This window comes from Tupaia chinensis, unplaced genomic scaffold (assembly GCF_000334495.1).
Source record: "Tupaia chinensis unplaced genomic scaffold, TupChi_1.0 Scaffold000671_1, whole genome shotgun sequence".
NCBI lineage: Eukaryota > Metazoa > Chordata > Mammalia > Scandentia > Tupaiidae > Tupaia > Tupaia belangeri.
The window spans coordinates 5244728-5253156 of NW_006160193.1; the positions used below are offsets into that span (position 1 = coordinate 5244728).

At 44.0% G+C, this 8429-nt stretch overlaps 1 pseudogene; it reads right to left on the bottom strand.

Annotated features, from left to right (window-relative positions):
* Window positions 1–816: 816 nt before the first annotated feature.
* LOC102502747 (NADH dehydrogenase [ubiquinone] flavoprotein 2, mitochondrial pseudogene) lies at window positions 817–6204 on the bottom strand (annotated as a pseudogene).
* Window positions 6205–8429: the final 2225 nt, after the last annotated feature.

The window sequence follows — 8429 nt, forward strand, 5'->3', positions numbered from 1 at the left end:
AGGAAGGTATGGAGGGCAACCATGGATGCCAGGGACAATGGGGGAGGAAGATGGGACATAGCAGAGGGTGGGGGATGGGGAATCAGGGATGGCAAGACAAAGGGCAAGGTATGCAGGACATAAGAATTGGAAAATTATTTGCTGAGAACATGTATGTGGATGTGCTTGATTGAGCCAATGCACAGTGTATCTTGGATGGAAAATTCATTTGTGTGTTGTGATGGTGTATAGTGAATTAATGTAGAGAATGAATAAATTAAAAAAAAACTTTCCTCAGATATTGTTGTCCAAGTCTTGTTTATCTCTATTCATTTTCTATATACCCTTTCTATCAATTCTTGAAAGAGAAATATTAAAATCTCCAACTATATTTGTGAATTTATTTCATTCTCCAATACTTTCAAGTTTTACTTCATTCATTTTGAAACTCTGTTATTAACTGTACATTCATTTAGGATTGTCATGACTTCTTGATTCATTAACACTATTATCTTTCTGAAAAATCTTTCTCTATACCCCCTGGGGAGTGATTTCTTGCTTTCTGTCTCTCTGTCTCTCTGGTAAGCACATGCACCCTATAGCAAAAATTTCCCTCTTAAAAACAAAAAAATACATAGTTCAACTTCGTTTTTGTGATATATTTTCTTTGGTATTTAATTCCGAGTTGATAGTGTTTGTGTTTGTTTCTGTCACATTTTAATGATGTTATTCCATTATCTCTAACATGCATAGTTTCATGAGTTTTGTTGTGTTTTTTTTTTTCAGATAGGAGGTTTATATTTCATTTCTCCAGTAACGTATTTACAATTATATAAGCTAAAGGCCTAGTTGCACACCAAAGCCAGGTCCTTTGGGTGGTTCAGTCAAAGTGGTAAGACCTCCAGCAGGCTCACAAGAGAGTTGCCCACTCCTTGGCTCAGGGTTTGGCTTTTTTGCCAGCCTTGAGTTCATCAGTAATTTCTCCAGCATCTTTAGGTGTCAAATCCTCATAATAATTTTCATTTATTGGTGCATTTACACAGGCTCCTAAACATTCCACCTCGATTAGAGTGAAATTTCTCAGGAGTAGTCTCTCCAGCTTTTACTCCAAGCTTTATGTGAATGGCCTCCAGTGTGCTGTCAGAGTTTCACAGGTGTAGTGGTGCAGACCTGAATATGACATTTTCCAACAAGCTATCGATTAAACACTGTACAAAAAGCTGCCACTTTGTTTACTGTCATTGAAGGTACTTATAAAACTTCTGCAGTCTTGTTCACAATGGAGATCGGGACCCACCCATTCTGCCTTTATGCTAGATCTACGACTAGAAGCACATAGGCTGCTTTATGACCTTCTGGGTAGTTTGTTGTTTTTGTTTTGTTTTGTTTTACAATTGCCTCTATCCTCTTACAGTTTTCTGGTATGAAATCAAACAGAGTGCTTGAGTTATTTTCAGGAGTGTCCCTGTGCACAAATAAGGCTCCTCCAGCTCTATTTTGCATGGTGTTTTTATTCAAGTCCTTTATGTGTTTTCCTTTAAAGTTCCAGTTACATGAGGCTATCAAATTCACTAGAACAGGGGTTGTCTAAGTCTGTTTCTTATCCACTGGGTGGTGAGGCCAGTCACTTGGACCCAGAGTAACACAGGGAAGAAAACGGAAGGTCAAACATAATTTCTAGTACAAAATCTATAGTGTTATCTTGTATCTTTATGTGTAAAATGTCTTTAGTCTTTGGCTGCTTTTAAGATGTCTTCTTTACCTTGGTAGTCAACCATTTCATTAGGATGTGCCAGTGTATAACGTGTGTGTGTGGGGGGATGTGTGTGTGTGTGTCTGCACACGCGCGTGTATCCTGCTTAGGTCTTGTAAAGATTCTTGGATCTATGGGTTCATGGTTTTCATCAAAGTAGACTTTTTTTTAATCATTATTACTCCAAGTATTTCTCTATTTCCTACTCCCTTGCTCAGGTACCTCAATGATATGTTTGTAAGACCATTTGATGTTTTCCCAAAGTTCATTTCAGTCTTATTTTTCACTACGCTTCATTTCAGATGGTTTCTCTTGCTACAGTTCAAGTATACTGCTCTGCTTTTTGTTAATCTGCAATGTCAAGTCTACTTTTAATTCCATTTAGTTATTTTTTTCTCAGATATTGCATTTTCCATCTAGAAGTTCCTTTTTTTTTTTTTGAGAGAGGTTTTTTTTTTTTTTTTTTTTTTTCGCTATAGGGCACGTGCGCTTGCCAGACAGAGAGAGACATAGAGACAGAAAGCGAGAAATCACCCCCCAGGGGGATGGTCACACCGCAATCCCTTCTCCTCCATTCTCCTCTCGGGATCTTGGGCACGCACACACACGCACCCGACGTGAGTTTTAAGCCACCGGGTCTGGGATGCAAACCACGGTCGACTACGTGGGAGTCCAGCAACATAGCCATTACTCTAACTGCTGGTTCCCATAGAAGTTTCTTTTTTTTTCCCCTAAGACTTTTTTCCTCTTTCCTACATGGTTTTCTTTTACATCCTTAAGCATACTTCACAGGTTTATAATAGCTATTTCAACACCCTTTTATGCTAGTGTCAATTGTTTTTAACCTGTGTATAGGTCATATTTCCCTACTATTAGCATGTAGAGTAACTTTTGATCCAATGCTAGGCACTGAATTTTATGTTTTAACCTACTGGATTTTGTTATATTCCTATACAGAATAGCAGGCAGTTGAGTTACTTGCAAATCACTTTGCTCCTTTCGAGAGCTGTTTTGAAGTTATTTTAAGGAGAGCTCAGAATATCCCTTTTTTAAGAGCTATTTTGGGTTCATTCCCACAGGTTCTGCTGGTTCTTAATAATGAATTCTCTGAGTATCCAATGAAGTATCACTTCTCTGGCGTGTGAGATCTTCAATCATTCCCCACTGTGTGAAATTCGAGAACTGTTCAGTTTTCAACTACTGCTCTAAACCCTAGAAGCTGTTCTTAGCCTGGCCTCATGAAGCGTCATTCTTATGCAATGCAGAAAATTATTTAGCCAAAAACTTGAGAAACTCATATCATTTCTGGAGGCATTTTTACTCTGTAACTCCCTCCTATCTCACCCCACAAATTCTCTCCATCTCTGCAACTCAGTTCTCTAGCTCTCCAACTTACAAAGGCCACTAGGTATCCTTTACATTCTCCCTCTCTGCACCATGACCCAGAACTGCCTCCCAGCTATCACTAGGCTCATCTCCCCTGGGTTCCCCTTCTCCGTAGGAACACAGTGCTGTACTTACTGACGTCAGAAATCGGAAAAAGCTGTTTAACATTTTTATCTCAGGTTTTTTTCCTTTTTTTCTTTCTTTTTATTTTAATGGTATTAAGGTAGCAAAAGTCTGATGCCATTGATTTTTTTAAGGTTTTTGCCATAGGGCACATGCACTTGCCAGAGAGAAACAGAGAGTGGGGAAATGAGAAATCACCCCCTGGGAGGATGGTCACACTGCACTCCTCTAGGGATTTGGGGCATGCCTCTGGCATGCCTTTCAAGCCATGTGAGAGTCCAGCACCGTAACCACCTCATTACCTACTGACTTTCCTGATGCCATAGTTTTTATACAGGATATGTTATTAGCCTTTGAGAAAGAAGACAGAGAGATGGTATTAGATCAACCAGAAGTTCTATGATTATGTATTCTGAACTACGTCAGATGCTATATCAAATATAATACATACCCAAATATGTATTATTTTACAGTTGCAAGAAATAAAATAAGCACACGACATTTCACAATTTACAAAGAATATTCACTTCCATATTTAATTCTGAAAATAACTCTGTACAGTGTTATATATTCTATGAACATTTTGCTTCTTGCTTATGTTCTTTATTATCATATGCAAACTACCTGGGTTTGAGTCCCAGCCCCATCACTCACCAGTAGCATAATTTTCTGATGAAACTTTACATCTAACTTTATTTTTCTGATTTGTTCATGCTTGCCTTATGTCTTTTTTCTTTCCTTTCCTCCATTTTTTAAACAAATTTTGTGCTTTTTCTTACCCCATGTCTTCTTTTCTTATCCAGTTAATCCTTCCTATTCTTTTAACAGTCAGTCTTGAAATAATTGGTAAGTAAAAGCTAATAAAAATATTTTTACACTTCCAATGCAATGCAAAGACTTTAGAATTGACTTCATTTATTAATACTTTTCTGATGCCTTTGGCTATTGTTTTTGTGTACCTTAATTTGTCATATATTTTCAATTCCATTGGGCATTATTATTGTTATTCCATACAGTCAACGTTCATTTTGACCTCATCACATATTTACTTTCTATGTTGCTTTTTGTCTTTTTTGCACTGGTGTTGTTCTATTCAGAATCATCTGTCTTCTGCTTAAAGACTATCTTTAATATTTCCTTTAGTGTATGTTTGCTAGTAACATTTTTTTCTTGACTCACATTTGTTTGAAAATGCCTTTATTTCATCTTCCTTTTTGAAGGATAATTTTGCTGGCATAAAATTTGGTTATTTTCTGTCAGTGCTTTGAAGATAACATTCTATTATTTTCCGGCCGCCATCATTTCCATTGAGAAGTCGGCTTTAAGTCTTATTGCTGCTCCTTTGAATGGGATATATATTATGGTTTTAGTTGCTTTTAAGTTTTTTTCAGCACTTTCACCATGATGTGACTCAGTGTTTTGTATTTATACTTTGTGGGGTTCATAGCAGTTCTTGAGTCTGTGGCTTGATGATTTCCATCACTTCTTGACAGGTTTGTAGCTGTCATAACTTCGAATTTTGCTTCTTCCCCATTCTCTCTTTCTAATTAGACATTAGCTATACCAACATCGGGCATTTTCACTAGTTCCCAAACAGCTCACGCTCTCTCACGCTCTCCCTCTCTTTTCTCTCGGCGTCAGTACAGCTGTTTTCTCTCTGTGCTTCAGTCTCCTCAGTTATAAAGTTAGGAGAGTAACGAGATGTGGCCCACAGCGTTGTTACCAGGCTGAATGTGTTAGAACCTGCATATCATTTGGACTCAGCTGCCGTGGAGAGTGCCCACACTATCACTGTAACTTCACAGCACTCGGGTTAGAAAACTCAGGCTCAGCTAGGGCAGGCAACCTGACCCAGTCACAGATGGGAATCTCGCTCCTAAGAGAAGAGGAGGGCTGAGGGGGGCCTTGCAAGTCTGGTCAACTAAGGAGGAGTGGAAGAAAAAATAGTGCATCATGAGGGGGACCCACAGAGACCAATTTCATGGGAGTGGATGAAGGCACCAGGAAAAACTGAAAGGGGGCGACTCTGCAGGGCAGTGCGGACCACCGTGAGCCTACCTAGGATGAGAGGTCAGCAGCTGCAACAGGGCCCTGAGTCCCAAGACGAAGGTTTATCTATTGCTCATGCAATAAGCCATGTGCGAACGTAAGCACCCTGGTCACCTGAAGAACACTAAAGGTGCTCACTGAATAGTATAGGCGGAGTGGCCACCAAGATGCTTGTGCTGGGAACGAAGAGCACAGCTCACCTGAGCAAGCAGTCAGAAGCTGACCAGACAGAGCCTCTCCCCACGGGAGTGCAGCATGTCCCGCTCACCCGGGGTATTACGTGAACCGACAGGAACCTCGGCCTGCCGAGCATCCAACTTCCAGTCTCTCTGGGGCATTCTACAAAGCAAGTCATTCCTATATCACAAAATAAGATCAAATGAAGGAAAGGGGGGGGCAGTTGTCCCCCTTGCTAACCGGATAAAGTCCAAACCAACTAAGTTCCACATTTAAGGGTCACCGTGATCGAGCCCCACCCACTGTGTCTCAGTTCATCTATGGCCCTTCACAAGCCAACGTGGGTCCATTTGTTTCCCTAAACAAACCACACACTCTCGCCCTGCAAGGCGCTGGCTAAGGCTCTTTCTAGAGAGCCCTCATCCCATGCCTCATGACAAACTGCAAACCCCTGACCCTGCCCTCACCTCACTGACGTGTGAACATTGCTTCCTGTCCATCTCTGACCACGAGGTGCGTTTCAGGAGGGCAGAGGCCATGTCTTATCATGTGTGCAGCCCCAGCGCCCACCTGGCACCCTGCAGGAGCTCGATGAGAAGGAGAGGAAGGGGGAACAAGGGCAACAAGGTGCCCCTCGGGAGTCAGGTTGCTATGAGCAGCCTGGGGGCGCTGGGGGGCGCGGTGGCACCTCTACCTCTTCGAGAGCAATTCGGGTTCTGGGGAGCAACGCAACGCATGCTGGCGCCTCTCCGTCAAGCACGGAGTTCCCCGGTTATGAGCCGGACCCTGTTTCAGACAGGCTGGCTTCTCAGAGATAATCGTCTCCTTTTGGCTCTGGCTCAGCTCTCCCTCTACTGCCCGTGTAGGACTGCTCAGCCCATGGAGCCTCAGAAGTGACTGCTCTGAGCAGCTTGAACTGGATCCAAGAGCAGACGACGTTGGCGGCTTCAGAGAGACACGGCATTAAATAAGCATATCCAGAAAAAATTATATAATACTCAGAAATTAGTCTGAAAAACAGGCTACGGTCTACACCCCACAGGACTGTAAGCACAGCACAAGACTGGGCCCAGTGCAGGCATGGAGACTCAGTGGGAGGAAGGCCAGTATTGGTAAGCTGTCGCTTTAGACAAACAGCTACTGGTCAAATGGTTTTCATGTTCAGCTCCTGTTTCGCTCCATCTTCTCTTGTTCACAGGTCTAGCCTCGTCTTTAAATAACAAAGATCTTACACAGCAAAATGACTTAAATGCTGGTAAGGGGGCAGCGTGGTGTAGTGGTTAAGGCACTGGACTCGCACATAGATAACTGCATTTCGAGTCCCAGACCTGGTGGCTTGAAATTCATGCTAGGCTGAGCCCACATATATACATGCCCAAAATCCCAGCAAGGGAATGGAGATGAAGAGATTGCAGTATGACCGTTCCCCCAAAGGGATGCTTGTGCTGGGAACGAAGAGCACAGCTCACCTGAGCAAGCAGTCAGAAGCTGACCAGACAGAGCCTCTCCCCACGGGAGTGCAGCATGTCCCGCTCACCCGGGGTATTACGTGAACCGACAGGAACCTCGGCCTGCCGAGCATCCAACTTCCAGTCTCTCTGGGGCATTCTACAAAGCAAGTCATTCCTATATCACAAAATAAGATCAAATGAAGGAAAGGGGGGGGCAGTTGTCCCCCTTGCTAACCGGATAAAGTCCAAACCAACTAAGTTCCACATTTAAGGGTCACCGTGATCGAGCCCCACCCACTGTGTCTCAGTTCATCTATGGCCCTTCACAAGCCAACGTGGGTCCATTTGTTTCCCTAAACAAACCACACACTCTCGCCCTGCAAGGCGCTGGCTAAGGCTCTTTCTAGAGAGCCCTCATCCCATGCCTCATGACAAACTGCAAACCCCTGACCCTGCCCTCACCTCACTGACGTGTGAACATTGCTTCCTGTCCATCTCTGACCACGAGGTGCGTTTCAGGAGGGCAGAGGCCATGTCTTATCATGTGTGCAGCCCCAGCGCCCACCTGGCACCCTGCAGGAGCTCGATGAGAAGGAGAGGAAGGGGGAACAAGGGCAACAAGGTGCCCCTCGGGAGTCAGGTTGCTATGAGCAGCCTGGGGGCGCTGGGGGGCGCGGTGGCACCTCTACCTCTTCGAGAGCAATTCGGGTTCTGGGGAGCAACGCAACGCATGCTGGCGCCTCTCCGTCAAGCACGGAGTTCCCCGGTTATGAGCCGGACCCTGTTTCAGACAGGCTGGCTTCTCAGAGATAATCGTCTCCTTTTGGCTCTGGCTCAGCTCTCCCTCTACTGCCCGTGTAGGACTGCTCAGCCCATGGAGCCTCAGAAGTGACTGCTCTGAGCAGCTTGAACTGGATCCAAGAGCAGACGACGTTGGCGGCTTCAGAGAGACACGGCATTAAATAAGCATATCCAGAAAAAATTATATAATACTCAGAAATTAGTCTGAAAAACAGGCTACGGTCTACACCCCACAGGACTGTAAGCACAGCACAAGACTGGGCCCAGTGCAGGCATGGAGACTCAGTGGGAGGAAGGCCAGTATTGGTAAGCTGTCGCTTTAGACAAACAGCTACTGGTCAAATGGTTTTCATGTTCAGCTCCTGTTTCGCTCCATCTTCTCTTGTTCACAGGTCTAGCCTCGTCTTTAAATAACAAAGATCTTACACAGCAAAATGACTTAAATGCTGGTAAGGGGGCAGCGTGGTGTAGTGGTTAAGGCACTGGACTCGCACATAGATAACTGCATTTCGAGTCCCAGACCTGGTGGCTTGAAATTCATGCTAGGCTGAGCCCACATATATACATGCCCAAAATCCCAGCAAGGGAATGGAGATGAAGAGATTGCAGTATGACCGTTCCCCCAAAGGGTGATTTCTCCCTCTCCCTCTCCCTTTCCCTCTCACTCTCTCTGGCAAATCACGCACCAAAACCTTAAAAAAGAAATGCTG